At 45.9% G+C, this 15,791-nt stretch overlaps 1 long non-coding RNA gene across 1 annotated transcript; it reads left to right on the forward strand.

Moving 5' to 3' along the window:
• Window positions 1–10,124: 10,124 nt before the first annotated feature.
• LOC116276342 lies at window positions 10,125–15,296 on the forward strand. The gene is made up of 3 exons (XR_004185779.1): window positions 10,125–11,380; window positions 11,811–11,903; window positions 14,462–15,296. It is a non-coding gene; the product is annotated as an uncharacterized LOC116276342 (long non-coding RNA).
• Window positions 15,297–15,791: the final 495 nt, after the last annotated feature.

Below are 15,791 nucleotides of genomic sequence, written 5' to 3' on the forward strand. Positions count from 1 at the left end.
GTACAAACAAATGGTTGAGTTTTAGAACCGGGAGAAAGACGTGAGTTCTGTCTAGTTTTGGAGGCTTGGGGGAATGGAATGTGAAATTGATCTTGTGACGGAGGAGATCTGGAAGCCACTCATGCCAACCCCTGCTTTGCTGCCACATGTCATACCTGGCTCAGCCACAACCATCAGAGTTCATGATCAGTCACCTGCCTCACAGCAGTGGAAACATAGCCCTTTGGGAGAATCGTGTCCAGCAGGTATATTCTAAGACTGATCTCCAATCCTTTACACCACCCTTTTCCTTACAATACACCATATACAAAAATTATCTCAAAATTCATCAATAATATTCCTTTTCCTTACAATACACCATATACAAAAATTATCTCAGAATTCATCAATAACATTCCTTTTCCATGTTCTTCCTGTTTTCTGCAGTTTCTGGTTCTTCTATTCAACAGGTATTTATTGATTCTTGCCAAATCCAAGGTCATGAAGCCTTATCCCCGTGTTTTCTCCTAAGAGTTTTGTAGTTTAGCTCTTGATCCATTTTCAATTAATTTTTGTATACGGTGTCAGATAAGAGTCCAGCTTTATTCTTTTGCATGTAGCTATCCAGTTGACATTTGTTGAAAAGACGATTTTTCCCATGAAATGGTCTTGGCATCCTTGTCAAAAAACAATTGACCATAAAGGTATGGGTTTACTTTTGGACTCTCAATTCTTTTCTAGTGATTTATATCTGTCCTTTTGCCAGTGCTGCACTGTATTATGAGATTACAGCAATTTAGTCACATCTTCAGGTTCCCCTATTTTTTTTTTTTTTTTTTTTGAGACTGAGTCTGGCTCTGTCGCCCAGGCTGCAGTGCAGTGGCATGATCTCAACTCACTGTAAGCTCCGCCTCCTGGGTTCATGTCATTCTCCTGCCTCAGCCTCCTAAGTAGCTGGGACTACAGGTGCCCACCAGCATGCCCGGCTAATTTTTTGTATTTTTAGTAGAGATGGGGTTTCACCATGTTAGCCAGGATGGTCTTGATCTCCTGACCTCGTGATCCACCCGCTTCGGCCTCCCAAAGTGCTGGCATTACAGGCATGAGCCATCGTGCCCAGCCCAGGTTTCCCTTCTAGTTCTCTTGCTATGTCCACCACATCTGCGGTTACTTCCAGCCCTAAAGTCTTGAACTCCTCAAAGTTATCTCTACGGATGGGCAAACAGCTTTACCCCTCCCAAATACAATGGGATCCAGAAAAAAGAATGTGACTAAGCTATGATTACACAGTGGAAATACTTTATTTTATAAATGAGTAATTCAAGATCTATTTTATCTTCACGATTCTCTGAATGGCAACAGGGCCTGGATTCTATAATCTGGGGACACCATTCAGGTTGGGACAACGGTCCCCAGGCTCAGAAACACATGACCAATTTACCCTGGTGAGACTGCCCCATGTCTCTTGCCTGTCAGGACCAAATCAGTACCAGTCCTGTTCATCCCACCCCTCGGAGCTCCCTGTATCTTTCTCTGCTTTCCATTTCATCTGCCAATGTCTCAACTGGGCCTGGATATTTGTGGGATATTCCCACATGTCCCAAGCTGCCCGTGTCCCACCCGCTCCCCCATCCTCCTCATGCAGAGCAAGACCATGAGAGGCAGCCAGTTCAGTGACAGAAATGGACACAGCAGACGACCCTTGGAGGAAAAGGTGGGATCTGCCACTGACGGGGTCTGCAGTGCTGGGCTTTGAATCTCACGGAGAGTGAGGATTTTATGATTCACTGTATGTGCAAATATTTTGTTTAAAAAGTTCTCTCAACTTTTTTTTTTTTTTTTTTTTTTTTTTTTGAGATGCGGTCTCACTCTCACTCTGTCACCCAGGCTGGAGTGCAGTGGCTCAGTCTCGGCTCACTGCAAACTCCCCCTCCTGGGTTCAAGTGATTCTCCTGCCTCAGCCTCCCGGGTAGCTGGGATTGCAGGGACGTGCCCCCAAGTCCTAGCTAATTTTTGTATTTTTAGTAGAGACTGGGTTTCACTATGTTGGCCAGGTTGGTCTCAAACTCCTGAGCTCAGGTCATCCACCCACCTCGGCCTCCCAAAGTGCTGGGATTACAGGCATGAGCCACCATGCTTGGCCTAAAAAAGCTCTCTCAAGAGTCTGTTATGGTATATTTCAGATTTGAGGATGCGAACTAAAAAGAGAGATAAAAGAACTTTTATTATGAAACCCTTCTCCATTGAAAGGGAAAATCTACTAGCAGATGAGCCTGGTTCATGAGCAGGATTGTGGGTGCTGGGCAGTGAACCTCAGCCAGTGTCACATTAAATGGGTGGGTCTGGCATCCTGTGTGCTGGACAGGCAGGCATGGGTTCAACACTGAAGGAGGGGAAGAGCTGTCCGATGGCAGACCTTTACAGTGATTCTGCAGGGAGAGGGTGAGGCAAGCCTGTAGGGCTGGAGGATAAGGAGGAAAACTGAGCAACAGGCTCATGTTGAGAGATGGTAAAACCCAAATCAGAGAAGTCAAAGAAAAGGGCAAAGATGACTTTGCATGTTGGTCACCTTCAGGACTGGGGTGGGCGAAATGTCACTTCCAGCAGTCTATTCAGAAAATGCACTAAAAGACCACTACTTGTCCAAACTCAGAATATTGGGGGTTGTCAATAAAACTAAAGGAAATTTTAAACATTTGATGACATTCCATATGGTGGGCATTTTACATGCAGGTAGTGAAGTGGTGGGCACCACTGCTGTCTTCTTTACTACCTGGGACAGAATTCTGGCCTCCCTGTTCCTCAGTTTTCCTCTGATAAAATGGACATGATAAGATATTTCAGGCATGCTTCATGTTATAGAGTGAGTTCAGGAGCAGCCCCTGGCAGGAATGGAATACTAGGCTGTCAAAGGTTCTGTCTTTTCTAATGCTGTGCCCACATTCCCGGGGGAGACCTCACAGGCATCATCCCATAGCCTCGCCTTGTCCTTCACATGGTTTATTGCAGGAGCACCAAGAGGTCCATTGAGGCAGTAATCACATAGGTCCAGATCCCTATCAGAATAAAAGGTGGATTCTGAGATATCCTGTGAACTGTCTACACAATAGGGTGGCTGTCCATCTTTCTTCCTCCCTGCTTTTCATTTCCTTTTCCCTTTCCTTCCCTTTCTGCTTTCCTTTTCCCTTTATCATTTTCTTTCCTTTCTCCCCTCCTCTCCTCTCCTTTTCTTCCCCCTCCTTCTCTTTCTCATTTTCTTGTTTTCTATTTTTCTTGTTCAAGTGTAAATTTTTTAGATGTACCACAAGGTATGGACCATCATACAAGGTACTTTAATGTGTTCTCATCTTGCTCAAGAAATAAAATAATTAAAAACGCAGGTGGAAATCCCACAAATGTGTCAATCACCTCTCCCTCCCTGCAGCAAATGCTTGCCTAGTGATTACATCTCTAATTTCAGGAGAATTACAAGAATGGTTTCTTGATCCAAGATAGCAACAAATGGAAGGACAGTGTAAAACTCCGAAGTGCGTTACCCCTTTCTAACATATTATGAGTGCTTATATGATGATGCAGTAAAGCCTGCACTTCCTTGACTGACATTTAGGACCCTTTGTGGTTTGACCTCTCCCATATGACACGGTCTTCCACTCTCTCTGACCAGATGCTTTACTTTTCTTTTACCTGAAGACCTTCTCCCCAACAGACAATCAAGCTAGTCCAGCTGTTGTTTACAGCTCATTCTATGGACATCTGCTTGTTGTCAAATTCCTTAGGACTCAGGTCTCACTCTAAAGTGACCAACCCCTTTTGTCTTCACTGTCATTATTACAATTACCTTAGCCTACATTCCCTCTTCCATTTCATCCAAAAGGTTTCTCCTTCCTCAGAAATACGGCAGCTATTCTCTTTACTCCTCACTTGACACAAACATTCCTTACCTTTTATTGTCATTTTCCTTTCGCTGACTGCATAAATTCTGTTGAAGTAATAAGCTACTTGTTTTCCTTTTTTTAAACATCAGGCATCTCTTTGTTTTCCACATTGTGTCTTATATATATTGTCTAACACAAAGAGTTTGCTCAATGATGGTTTGTAGATCTTGATCTGATGGAGAAATGAGTTTAGCCCAATCAATTTTTTCTTTTCCTGGGACTATTTGACTGTCCCAAATGGCCGTGTGATTTCTTACTGTTGAGGTCTTGGTGAATGTGGGCTGGGTGCTGGTGGTGAAGCAGAGGAGAGGTAGGGGCTAGCTCTTCCTAGAATCAACCAGAATCATTGTCTTCTGATTTGTGACTATTCCCTTCCTTCCTCTGGTTCACTTTTAGGCTATTTGAATGGTAGCCATGCAAAAAGTGAGGGTGGGTAGACCCTGGCACTTATTTCCAATATTCCCTAACTTTTCTCCTTCTGTCTTTGATCATTTCCTGACTAACTTTGAATCTACCTGTTTCCAGGTAACTTGGTGGCCCAAAGGAGGGCTAAAGAGATCTACCTAGGGCCGGCCAGGCACGGTGGCTCACACCTGTAATCTCTGCACTTTGGGAGGCCGAGGTGGGCAGATCACGAGGTCAGGAGATCAAGACCATCCTGGCTAACACGGTGAAACTCCGTCTCTACTAAAAATTCAGAAAATTAGCCAGGCGTGGTGGCCGCCACCTGTAGTCCTAGTACTTGGGAGGTTGAGGCAGGAGAATGGCGTGAACCCAAGAGGCAGAGCTTGCAGTGAGCCAAGATCACACCACTGCACTCCAGCCTCCAGCCTGGGCGACGGAGCGAAAAAAAAAAAAAAAGAGATCTACCTAGGGTCTTCCCTGTCAGCCACACCTGACTTGAATCTAGTGGAAATCCTTTTCATCCTCAATCTTGTACATGGAAATGATGATAATGGTAATGCCACAAAGGAATTGAGGGCTTTAGAAAGTCCAGAGTTGGCTTTGGTATTGCACCTTCCTGATCTGTGACCTGACATAGATGACCACAGCCTGAGGACCTGCTGTCAGACATCTGTGTATAGAAGACAGCTCCATCCTCACAGTCAAAGGGAACTGTCAATGGACAGAGCCCAGAACCCCCTGCAGTGCTGTGGGTGTGTTCCTTAGGAATGTGCACACTGCTAATGCCTAAAGCACGAAGGCAGAGATCATTTGAGGCCAGGAGTTCAAGACCAGCTTGGCCAACATGGCGAAACCCTGGCTCTACCAAAAATACAAAAATTATGCGGGCGTGACGGCACACGTCTGTAATCCCAGCTACTCGGCTGGCTGAGGCAGGAGAACTGCTTGAGCCTGGGAGGCAGAGGTTGCAGTGAGCCAAGGTCATGCCACTCCACTCCAGCCTAGGCGACAGAGTGAGACTCTGTCTAACCAAAAATATCTATATCACAGACATAAGGGATCCAGCTTTTATTGGGCTCCTAATATTTACAGACAGTGAATTAACTGCTTTATATACATTGCCTTCTTTAATTAATACAGTAGTTCTGTGAGGAGGTATTAGCAGCCCATTATTGCAGATGAGGAAAGCTGAGACCCAGAAAGACAATGCAATATGTTCAGGAAAGGTCCTTGCCTTTAACCAATGCAGCTGCACCTTGAACCTCTCTTGTCTGAATCCCAATTCTGCTTTTCTTGTCTACTTGATAATTCACCAAAAAGCTTGCCCGGATGATGTAACCCGGGCTACACATATTATGTAGGACACTGTCACCTCCATGTGGGAGGTGCCCCATCTTGTTTTATCACTTTATATGCCACGAGAACCTTGAGCAGTGCCTGGCTCAAAGCAGGTGTAGGTAGATGTTTACTGCACAAGTGCGTGAAGGAAGGGCAGATGGATTGTGTCATTCAGAAGGCACAAGAGAATAGACATGTCGTCATGTTGTCCATCATGGACTTCTTGGGCACGCCTACAGAATCCCCTCATGAAACTTCTAACTACTGTGGTGCCATCTGCCTCTAGAAGGACAACATATGTCATCTTCAATTCAGATTAACGAGAACAAGGGCCATTTGTAAAACTGTACCAATGAGGAGCAGTTTCCTAACCAAAAAACTGATCATAAGAGGCTGGGTTAAGTGGCTCATGCTGTAATCACAGCACTTTGGGAAGCCCCAGAGGGAGGATCACTGGGGCCAGGAGTTCGAGACCAACCTAGTGAGACAAGAACTATTTATATACTTAAAAATAAACACTTAAAAAAGATAGAATTAAGATCTCTTCAGTACTTTTCTTATCATAGAACATGCTTCAATTCAAGTATTTTCTTATAACTCAATTAAGTCTTGTGATTTTCTTCAGACAAATTATTCCTTTTTTTTTCTCACTCTGTCACCTAGGCTGGAGTGGAGTTGCATGATCTTGGCTCACTGCAACCTCTGCCGCCTAGGCTCGAGCAATTCTCCTTCCTCAGCCACCTGAGTAGCTGGAATTACAGGTGTGTGTCATCATGCCCGGATAATTTTCGTATTTTTAGTAGAGCCAGGGTTTTGCCATGCTGGTCAAGCTGGTCTCGAACTCCTGACCTCAGGTGATCTGCCCACCTCGGCTTCCCAAAGTGCTGGGATTACAGGTGTGAGCCACTGCGCCCGGCCGGCTCCTGTTTTTCTGCAAAAATTCTTACCATTGTGAATTGTCCTCCTATTCTGTTCTAAGAACAAGAATAGGTGAATAATTCTGCTAAATGGCTTTTCAGCCTCCATTGAGACCACATGATGCTTACTTATTGATACTATCGATACAGTACATTATTTTTGAACATATTCACATTCTCTGAATGAGCTTTTATGTTAGATTTTCCAAAGTACCCTCATACATATGGAAGTCATTAGTCTCCTAAAAGCCAGGGAGGAGGTAGCTGTGTCTTGTTGGGGTGGTGAAAATTGCCTGAAAGGGGCAGAAAGGGACTTTCTGGGAATGGTGGAAATTCTCTGTCTTGATTGCGTAATGGTTACATGTGAGTATATAGTTGTCATAGAGGAAATGAAACACTCAAGAAATGAACAGCTGAGGCTGGGGCCTGGTGGCTCATGCCTGTAATCCCAGCACTTTGGGAGGCAGAGGTGGGCAAATCATTTGAGTCCAGGAGTTCCAGACCAGCCTGGGCAAAAAGATGAAACCCCGTCTCTACTAAAAATACAAAAATTAGCCAGGCGTGGTGGTGTGCACCTAGTCCCAGCTACTCAAGGGGCTGAGGTGGGAAGATTGCTTGAGTCCAGCAGACTGAGGTTGCAGTGAGCTGAGATTGCGGCACTGCATTCCAACCAGGGTGACAGAGTAAGACCCTGTTTTTTGTTTGTTTGTTTGTTTGCTTGTTAAGTGAATAGTTTACTGCATGAACTTACATCTCAGTGACCAAAGAAGGGCAGAGAATCTGTAAGCTCTTCAAGATAAGAGGTTTATCATCATTTTCATGGAGACCAAAGAGGGGAGGTGACATGCACCAGGTCCCACAGCTGGTGGCTTCTCAGAATCACTATTGGAATCCACAACTCCGGACTCTGATCAAGGGGGTTCTCCATTGTTTTCTTTTTTTTGGCAGTCTTGTTCTGTCATCAGGCTGGAGTGCAGTGGCACTCGATCTTGGCTCATTGCAACCTCCAACTCCCTGGTTCAAGCGATTGTCCTGCCTCAGTCTCCCTAGTAGCTGGCATTACAGGCACATGCCACCATGCCCAGCTAATTTTTGTATTTTTAGTAGAGATGGGGTTTCACTATGTTGGCCAGAATGGTCTCGATCTCCTGACCTCGTGATCCACCTGCCTTGGCCTCCCAAAGTGCTGAGATTACAGGAGTGAGCCACTGCGCCCGGCCCATTGTCTTTTACAGACACCTAAAAGCTGAAGGATCTCAGATGAAAAAGATGAATGAATATCAGTGAATGTCACTTGTTTCTTTTCATGTTCTTTAAATGAGGCTGTACAAAACATAACCTCGTATTCTTGGCCCTCTCGCTCTCTAAGGAAGGCGGTGTGCAGTGCGATGCACACACATTTTATTGAATCTCTTGTGAAAATAAATAAATAAATCTTGGGACCATAAAATCACTAAGCCAAAGGGAAAAGTCAAGCGACTGTGTCACGTAAATCTGCCTCCCATTTTATTCTTAAATAAGATAGTTATGAAGATTAAAAAGCTACATACCTCCCTCACAATTTGCCCATGAGAGAATTCTTTGTGGGCCTCAAGATCCTTACCCTAAAACAGTTCTGCTGAATTTCACTTTGGTAACTACATTGATCAGCTACAAGATCAGCTACATTGATAGCTGATCTTCACAGATGTGGGACAGAAAGTCATCCCTCTACCCACCTGAGACAAAGGCGTATCTGACTGCTTCCTCTGCCCTGTTGTTTCTGAAAAATGCAGATTCACTGAGCCAGATAAGGCATGAGTGACTATTCCTCTCCCTCTACCCTTTTACATATGAGCTATGTACTCAATGAAAGGCTGATCAAAGATCCAAAAGAATGCAAGTTTTTGTCTCTTATCTACCTATGACCTAGAAGCCTCCACTTCCGGTTGTCCCGCCCTTCTGGACAGAACCAATGTACCTCTTACGCATATTGATTAATGTCCCATCTCTGCCTAAATATATAACAGAAAGCTGACTCCAACCATTTTGGGCACATGTCCTCAGGACCTCCTGAGCCTGTGTCATGGGCATGGCCTCAACCTTGGCAAAATAAACTTTTTAAAAAAATTTTATTTATTTATATATTTATTTTTGAGACAGGATCTCACTTTGTCACCCAGGTTGGAATGCAGTGGCGAGATCTCCACTCACTGTAAACCCTGCTTCCCAGATTCAAGAGATTCTTGTGCCTCAGCCTCCTGAGTAGCTGGGACTACAGGCGTGTGCCACCACACCCAACTAATTTTTGTATTTTTAGTAGAGACAAGGTTTTGCCAAGTCGGCCAGGCTGGTCTCAAACCCCTGACCTCAAGTGATCCACCGGCCTTGGCCTTCCAAATTGCAGGGATTATAGGCAGGAGCCGCTGTGCCTGGCCACAAAATAAACTTTCTAACTTGATTGAGACCTGTCTCATATTTTGGGTTCACATCCTCACCTTCCTGAGATCTGGGTGGGGTTCTTCTCTCTTGGGGTTCACTTATTGCTCAGGATCTGTTTGCCCCCACCTACCTCTGCCCCAGCCTCAGGGAATGAGGCTGAGCTGGGTATAAACAGAGATCCCCTGCCCCAGGCCCTGCGCTTTCTGCAGATGCGGAAGTGGCCGCCCTGGGACCTGCTCCCATGACAAGCGCAGCCCAGGCAACTTCCTCCCTCCTCTGAGCGCCCGCTGCAGCCACTGTCTCTCCCTCCCTCAGGCTCTCACCCACTTTACTTTCTGCCTCTGTACTGTCCATCCAACTTCACCAGGTGGGTTCTCAGCTCTGTGTGAGGGCTGATTCTCTGATGACCTTGACTCCCTGCAGCACCTTGGGTGCCAGGGAGGCCAGGCAGTGTGGGCACGCTCTCTGTGGATGGGAAGCGGGTGGAGCGGATGGGTGCTACAGCAGTAGGTTTGCCAGCACAGGGGACTCTCTAGGTTCCCCCCTTGGGTTCTGGGCCTGATGTGGGATCTTCTGTCCTTTCTGAACTGAGTCCCAGTTCACCTGGCTGTCTCTGTGGCTTTCTTCACCCAGCTCAGAGGCTTTGCTTCTACAACTTTGGATAGATCCTGCCCTTTAACTCCTGGAAACCGCTCATGAGGCAGCCGAGCCTCGTGGACAGTGAGATCCTCGTGGCCAGAGCTGATGCAGCGAGCCCAAGGGATGCCTTGTATGGATGCTGGTGAGATGCGTCAGCAAAACCAGGTGGGGCTCCTTGGTCCACACCCTGAAGGATGCGAAGCTAGGCCGGTGCAGTGGCTCATGCCTGTCATCCCAGCACTTTGGGAGGCTGAGGTGGATGGACCATGAGGTTAGGAGATTGAGACCATCCTGGCTAACCTGGTGAAACCCCGTCTCTACTAAAAAATACAAAAAATTAGCCGAGCGTGGTGGCGGGTGCCTGTAGTCCCAGCTACTGGGGAGGCTGAGGCAGGAGAATGGTGTGAACCTGGGAGGTGGAGTTTGCACTGAGCTGAGATCGCGCCACTGCACTGCAGTCTGGGCAACAGAGAGAGACTCTGCCAAAAAAAAATATATATATATATTATATTAAATATTTTGGTCAATACATTCATTGGTCTCATGCTTTTAAACAAAAGCATAGTGTTTTCTTTCATAGTGGAACTATGGCTCATTCTACTGTTGCCTTCTGTGGATAGTTGCATTTGTTTTTGAAAATTCTAACAGCAGTCATCTTATAGGTATCATATATCCAGATAGCCATGTGCACTACTTAAAAGCACAATTGTGGAGTCAATGAGTTAATTATTTTTAAATTTTGTTTAGATTTTGACAAATTATGCTCCGAAAGAAAATTATAACAAGTTTACTCTCACACCAAGAGTCCTACACCCTTGTTACTCTGAACTTTCATTCTTTCCTAGTCTAAGAAGTAAACAATGGTACATCTCACTGTTGTGTTTTTGATTTCTCAACGTTATTAGAGGATTTTCCAGGGTCCAGGAGTTTTCTGATCTGCAGACCTCAGATTAGACAGCAGGGGAGGGTGGCAGGGAAGACTGAATTCCCAGCTGTGCACTTGGGAAACCGTGGTCAGCTGGGTCCAGTCCCTGCCACCTGCCACGCCTGTGAATGGAGATAAGGTCTCTGTCCTGGAGCTGTCAGGATGATCTTAAATGAGCCTGGAGCTGAGCTCGGTTCCTGACCCCAGGTCCTGGCTCTGTCAATGCTGGACTGGTCCAATCTCTGTGCCAGGTCCTTCCACCCCGCCCCTCTCTCTATCAAAGTAGGAACTGAGAAATTCTGAAGGCTCAGAAGCTTAGACACTCAGGCTGTCAAAGAGCCCAGAGATTGGAGGCTGAAGACGGCCAGAGTTGGCCGTGCTCCTCTTCAGCTCTGTGACTCTGGTGTGGCCCAGCTCCTTCTTGTAAAATAAGAAAGAGATGAAAGTCTGCAGAGGCCCTGTATAAACTGCAGTGGACTGTGTTGGCAGTGGACTGTGTGAGGTTGTGTGGGAGGACAAGCCACATCCTCAGGGCTGGTGTCAGTCACTCTGGATTGGATCCCCAGGGCATACGTCCTCCACCCAGCAGAGGCTGCACCTGCTCCTACCTGCACCTCTGTACCGGCTCCCTGAGGGCAGAAGCTTCTGAAGACTAGGATGGAGCACCATGGAGGGGCCATGGAGGAACAGAGGAGCCACACCACTGCAGGGCCACAGCCTGGTGTACCTGCCACATTTCCAGTTGTCCTTCTGGTGGGTGCCCAGCCCAGGTTGCAGTTTGAAGAGCGAGCAGGAAAGGTGTCTGTCGCTGCCACATCTAGGTAATATAAAAGCTAAACCCTCCAGTGGAACTGTAAAAGTTGGGGTACTATATGGGTGGCCTAAGCACTTGACTCCTCAGGGGATAAGCTGGGAGTGGGGAGCTTTCTCCTGATTGCACTGCAGTGCGCACGAGGTGCTGTTTGTGTGTGAATGTGTCCCAGCTTCTGCCCATTTCAGTGTGGATGTTTTCTCAGTTCCCCATGTTTAGGAGTCTCTCCACTAGTTTCTGGCTTTCTCTCAGATAAAACTGATTCATGCGTAGATGTTTATTTGGTGCTTCCACGAAGAGAGGAAAAGTGGAGAGCCTCCTGTAGAATTATCTTGCTGATGACAGAAACTTGGTTTTAAACGTAACTTAGCTTCACTCACGGGCGCTGTGGCAGAGCTAGGTGGGGGCAAACAGACTCTGAGGGATGATTTACCTTGTAGAATGGAGCAAACATCACCAGCTCAGGGACTACAAGGAGGATGAAATGAGATGTGTGTGAAATGTTCTACGTACACTACCCAATGATATATAAGGTGAGTCTGGAATACAAACTTATATTTTCCGTTTTTTTGTTGTTGTTGTTGTTGTTTGGGGTTTTTTTTTTTTTTTTTGAGATGAAGTCTCGCTCCATCACCAGGCTAGAGTGCTAGAGTGCAGTGGCGCGATCTCAGCTCACTGCAACCTCTGCCTCCAAGGTTCAAGTGATTCTCCTGCCTCAGCCTCCCTAGTAGCTGGGACTACAGGTGCCCGTCACCACACCTGGCTAATTTTGTTTTCATATTTTTAGTAGAGATGGGTTTCACTGTGTTAGCCAGAATGGTCTTGATCTCCCGACCTCGTGATCCGCCTGTCTTGGCCTCCCAAAGTGCTGGGATTACAGGCATGAGCCACTGCACCTGGCATAAATTTTTTTGTTTTGTTTTGTTTTGTTTTGTTTTTGAGATGGAGTTTTGTTTTTGTTGGCCAGGCTAGAGTGCAATGGCGCGATCTCAGCTCACTGCAACCTCCGCCTCCAAGGTTCAAGTGATTCTCCTGCCTCAGCCTCCTGAGTAGCTGGGACTACAGGCATACACCACCATGCCCAGCTAATTTTTGTATTTTTAGTAGAGATGGGGTTTCACCATGTTAGCCAGGAGGGTCTTGATCTCTTGACCTTGTGATCCGCCTGCCTTGGCCTTCCAACGTGCTGGAATTACAGGCATGAGCTACTGCACCAAGCCACAAATTTATATTTTCTATTTGTTTTGTTTTGTTTTTGAGATGGAGTTTTGTTTTTGTTGGCCAGGCTAGAGTGCAATGGCGCGATCTCAGCTCACTGCAACCTCCGCCTCCAAGGTTCAAGTGATTCTCCTGCCTCAGCCTCCTGAGTAGCTGGGACTACAGGCATACACCACCATGCCCAGCTAATTTTTGTATTTTTAGTAGAGATGGGGTTTCACCATGTTAGCCAGGAGGGTCTTGATCTCTTGACCTTGTGATCCACCTGCCTTGGCCTTCCAACGTGCTGGGATTACAGGCATGAGCTACTGCACCAAGCCACAAATTTATATTTTCTAATATCTTCATGAAAAAAGTAGAAAGAAATACATAACATTAATGTTCATGACATTTTATTCAATGTAATATAGCCAACATTTTCTCATTTCAACATGTAATTAATGCACAATAAAGTACTAATGAAACATTTTACATTTTTTTTTTTTTTTTTTTTTTTTTTTTTTTGAGACACAGTCTCGCTCTGTCGCCCAGGCTGGAGTGCAGTGGTGCGATCTCAGCTCATGGTAACCTCCACCTCCCGGGTTCACGCCACTCTCCTGCCTCAGCCTCCCTAGTAGCTGGGACTACAGGCGCCCGCCACCACGCCTGGCTAATTTTGTTTTCATATTTTTAGTAGAGATGGGTTTCACTGTGTTAGCCAGGATGGTCTTGATCTCCCGACCTTGTGATCCACCTGCCTTGGCCTCCCAAAGTGCTGGGATTACAGGCGTGAGCCATGCATCTGGCCTACATTCTTTTGTTTTGTTTTTGAGAGTGTTGCTTTTGTTGGCCAGGCTAGAGTGCAATGGCGCATTCTCAGCTCACCGCAATCTCCTCCTCTGGAATTTAAGTGATGCTCCTACCTCAGCCTCCTGAGTAGCTGGGATTACAGGCATGCGCTATCACGCCCAGCTAATTTTGTATTTTTAGTAGAGACGGGGTTTCTCCATGTTGGTCAGGCTGGTCTCAAATTCCCGACCTCAGGTGATCCGCCTACCTCTGCCTCCCAAAGTGCTAGGATTACAGGTGTGAGCCACTGTGCCCGCCCTAGTACACTAAATTTTTGAAATAGGGCGATCAAATTGCTCATCAAATTCAGGTTAGCCTCAGCTCGAGTGCGCAGGAGTCCCTGGGCCAGTGCCTGTCATGCAGGACTCCGCAGTCCTTCAGGAGGCCCTCTAGCTGACGTAGGCCCTGAACTACAGCCAGGAGGGAAGGTGAAAGAGGAAGGGAAAGACAGATCAGTGCAAGATGGTGTTAGGGGACAAGGTCGGATACAGTAGGGGGAGGAGAAAAGGGTGGGAGAAGAAGATTTAGGATTCTATTGGTCTGATGAGAAATGGCATAACTATAAGACAATCCCATTCATGATGACTACAAAGAATAAAATAGAAAGATAAACCCTTGACAGAAGCAGGAAGCTTGAGCCCAGGAGGTCAAGGCTGCAGTGAGCCCTGTGCTCCAGCCTGGGTGACAGAGTGAAACTGTCTCAAAAAAAAAAAAAATTACTGAAGAATTTTACATTGCCTTTTGTCCAGGAGGGGACTTTCATAAGATTATAATGAATGACAAAATAAATATATCAATAGCTTAAGTTTCTTAACATTAAAAATTCTGCACCTGAAAATATTTGACCAAATAAAATGGCAAACAAGAAAGTAGAAACCTATTATCTGCACTTGAGAAGGTGCATGGGCAGGGACGTGTATCTCAATAGGCAGGATAAAAGTTGTAAACGGTCAGTTTGAAAAGAGAATCAAACAGCTAATAAACATGTGAAATTTAAGTCCAAAAATAAATAAATGCATATTTAAGTTAATTAATTTCTTCCTAGTTTGAGAAAACAAAAACGAAAGAACAAGCACATCAGCTCAAGACTAATGAAGTGCTGTTGGAACCAAAACCGTGCATGTGTATGTGGTGTGCACATGGGTGTGTGTGTGTGCAGGAAAAAATGCCTCTTAACACAGTAATTCTGTTTCTTTCAGGAAGCTACCTTATGAACTTGGTCAGAAAAGTTGTCCAAGATTTATTTTCAAACACACACTTTTGGCTCTACGTCCATCTTGAGACCGTAGACTCCTATCCTCACCTTCAGAGGGGCATTCCATGGGTGCTCCTGGTGTGTGTTGGGAGTGGACCAGATTGGAGTCAAAGGTCAGGGAAAGGGGCACTGGCCTAGAGAACAGGATTCTCTTGTAATGAAAGGCCAGAGGACACAGAGCCTTCTTGTGGAGTCCTAATTAGGGAAAGGGAGCCAGGCTGGTGGGAGCAGGGGAAAGCAAAAAGAGAAAGCAGGTAAGTATGAAACGAAAAGAAATCTTGTGGCCCCCAAATCTCTTAGCTAAAGGGAAAAGTCAAACTGAAAACTTCTTAGGGCAAACCTGCCTTTCCTTCTATTCAAAGTCACCCTCTGCTCACCGAGATAAATGCACATCTGATTGCCTCCTTTGAGGAGGCTAATCAGAAACTCAGAAGAATGTAACCATTTGTCTCTTATCTACCTATGACCTAGAAGTCCCCTCCTCGCTTGGAGTTGTCCTGCCTTTGCTTCCAGTTAACCCACCTATTCTGGACTGAACCAATGCTCATCTTACATATGTTGATTGATGTCTCATGTCTCCCTAAAACGTATAAAACCAGCTGGGTGTGATAGCTCACGCCTGCAATCCCAGCACTGTGGGAGGCCAAGGTGGGCGAATCACCCGAGGTCAGGAGTTTGAGACCAGCCTGTCCAATGTGGCAAAACCACATCTCTACTAAAAGTACAAAAATTAGCCAGGCATGGTGGCTGGCGCCTATAATCCCAGCTACTCAGGAGGCTGAGGCAGAAGCTTGAACGCAGGAGGTGGAGGTTGCAGTAAGTTGAGATCACGCAACTGCACTCCAGCCTGGTGACAGAGCAAGACTCTGTCTCAAAAAACAAAACAAAACAAAACAAACAAAAACAAACCACCAAACTGTGCTCTGACCACCTGGGGCACATGTCATCAAAACCTCCTGGGGCTATGTCAAGGGCATGCATCCTCAACCTTGACAAAATAAACTTTCTAAATTAACTGAAATCTGTCTCAGATTTTCACGGTTTGTGTAAGTCTGCCTTTCTTTGTGGTCCAGGACACAAAGCCCTCCTGTGCAAATAACTCAAAATCTTTCCACACTCA

This window comes from Papio anubis, chromosome 8, assembly GCF_008728515.1.
Source record: "Papio anubis isolate 15944 chromosome 8, Panubis1.0, whole genome shotgun sequence".
In the NCBI taxonomy this organism is placed as follows: Eukaryota; Metazoa; Chordata; class Mammalia; order Primates; family Cercopithecidae; genus Papio; species Papio anubis.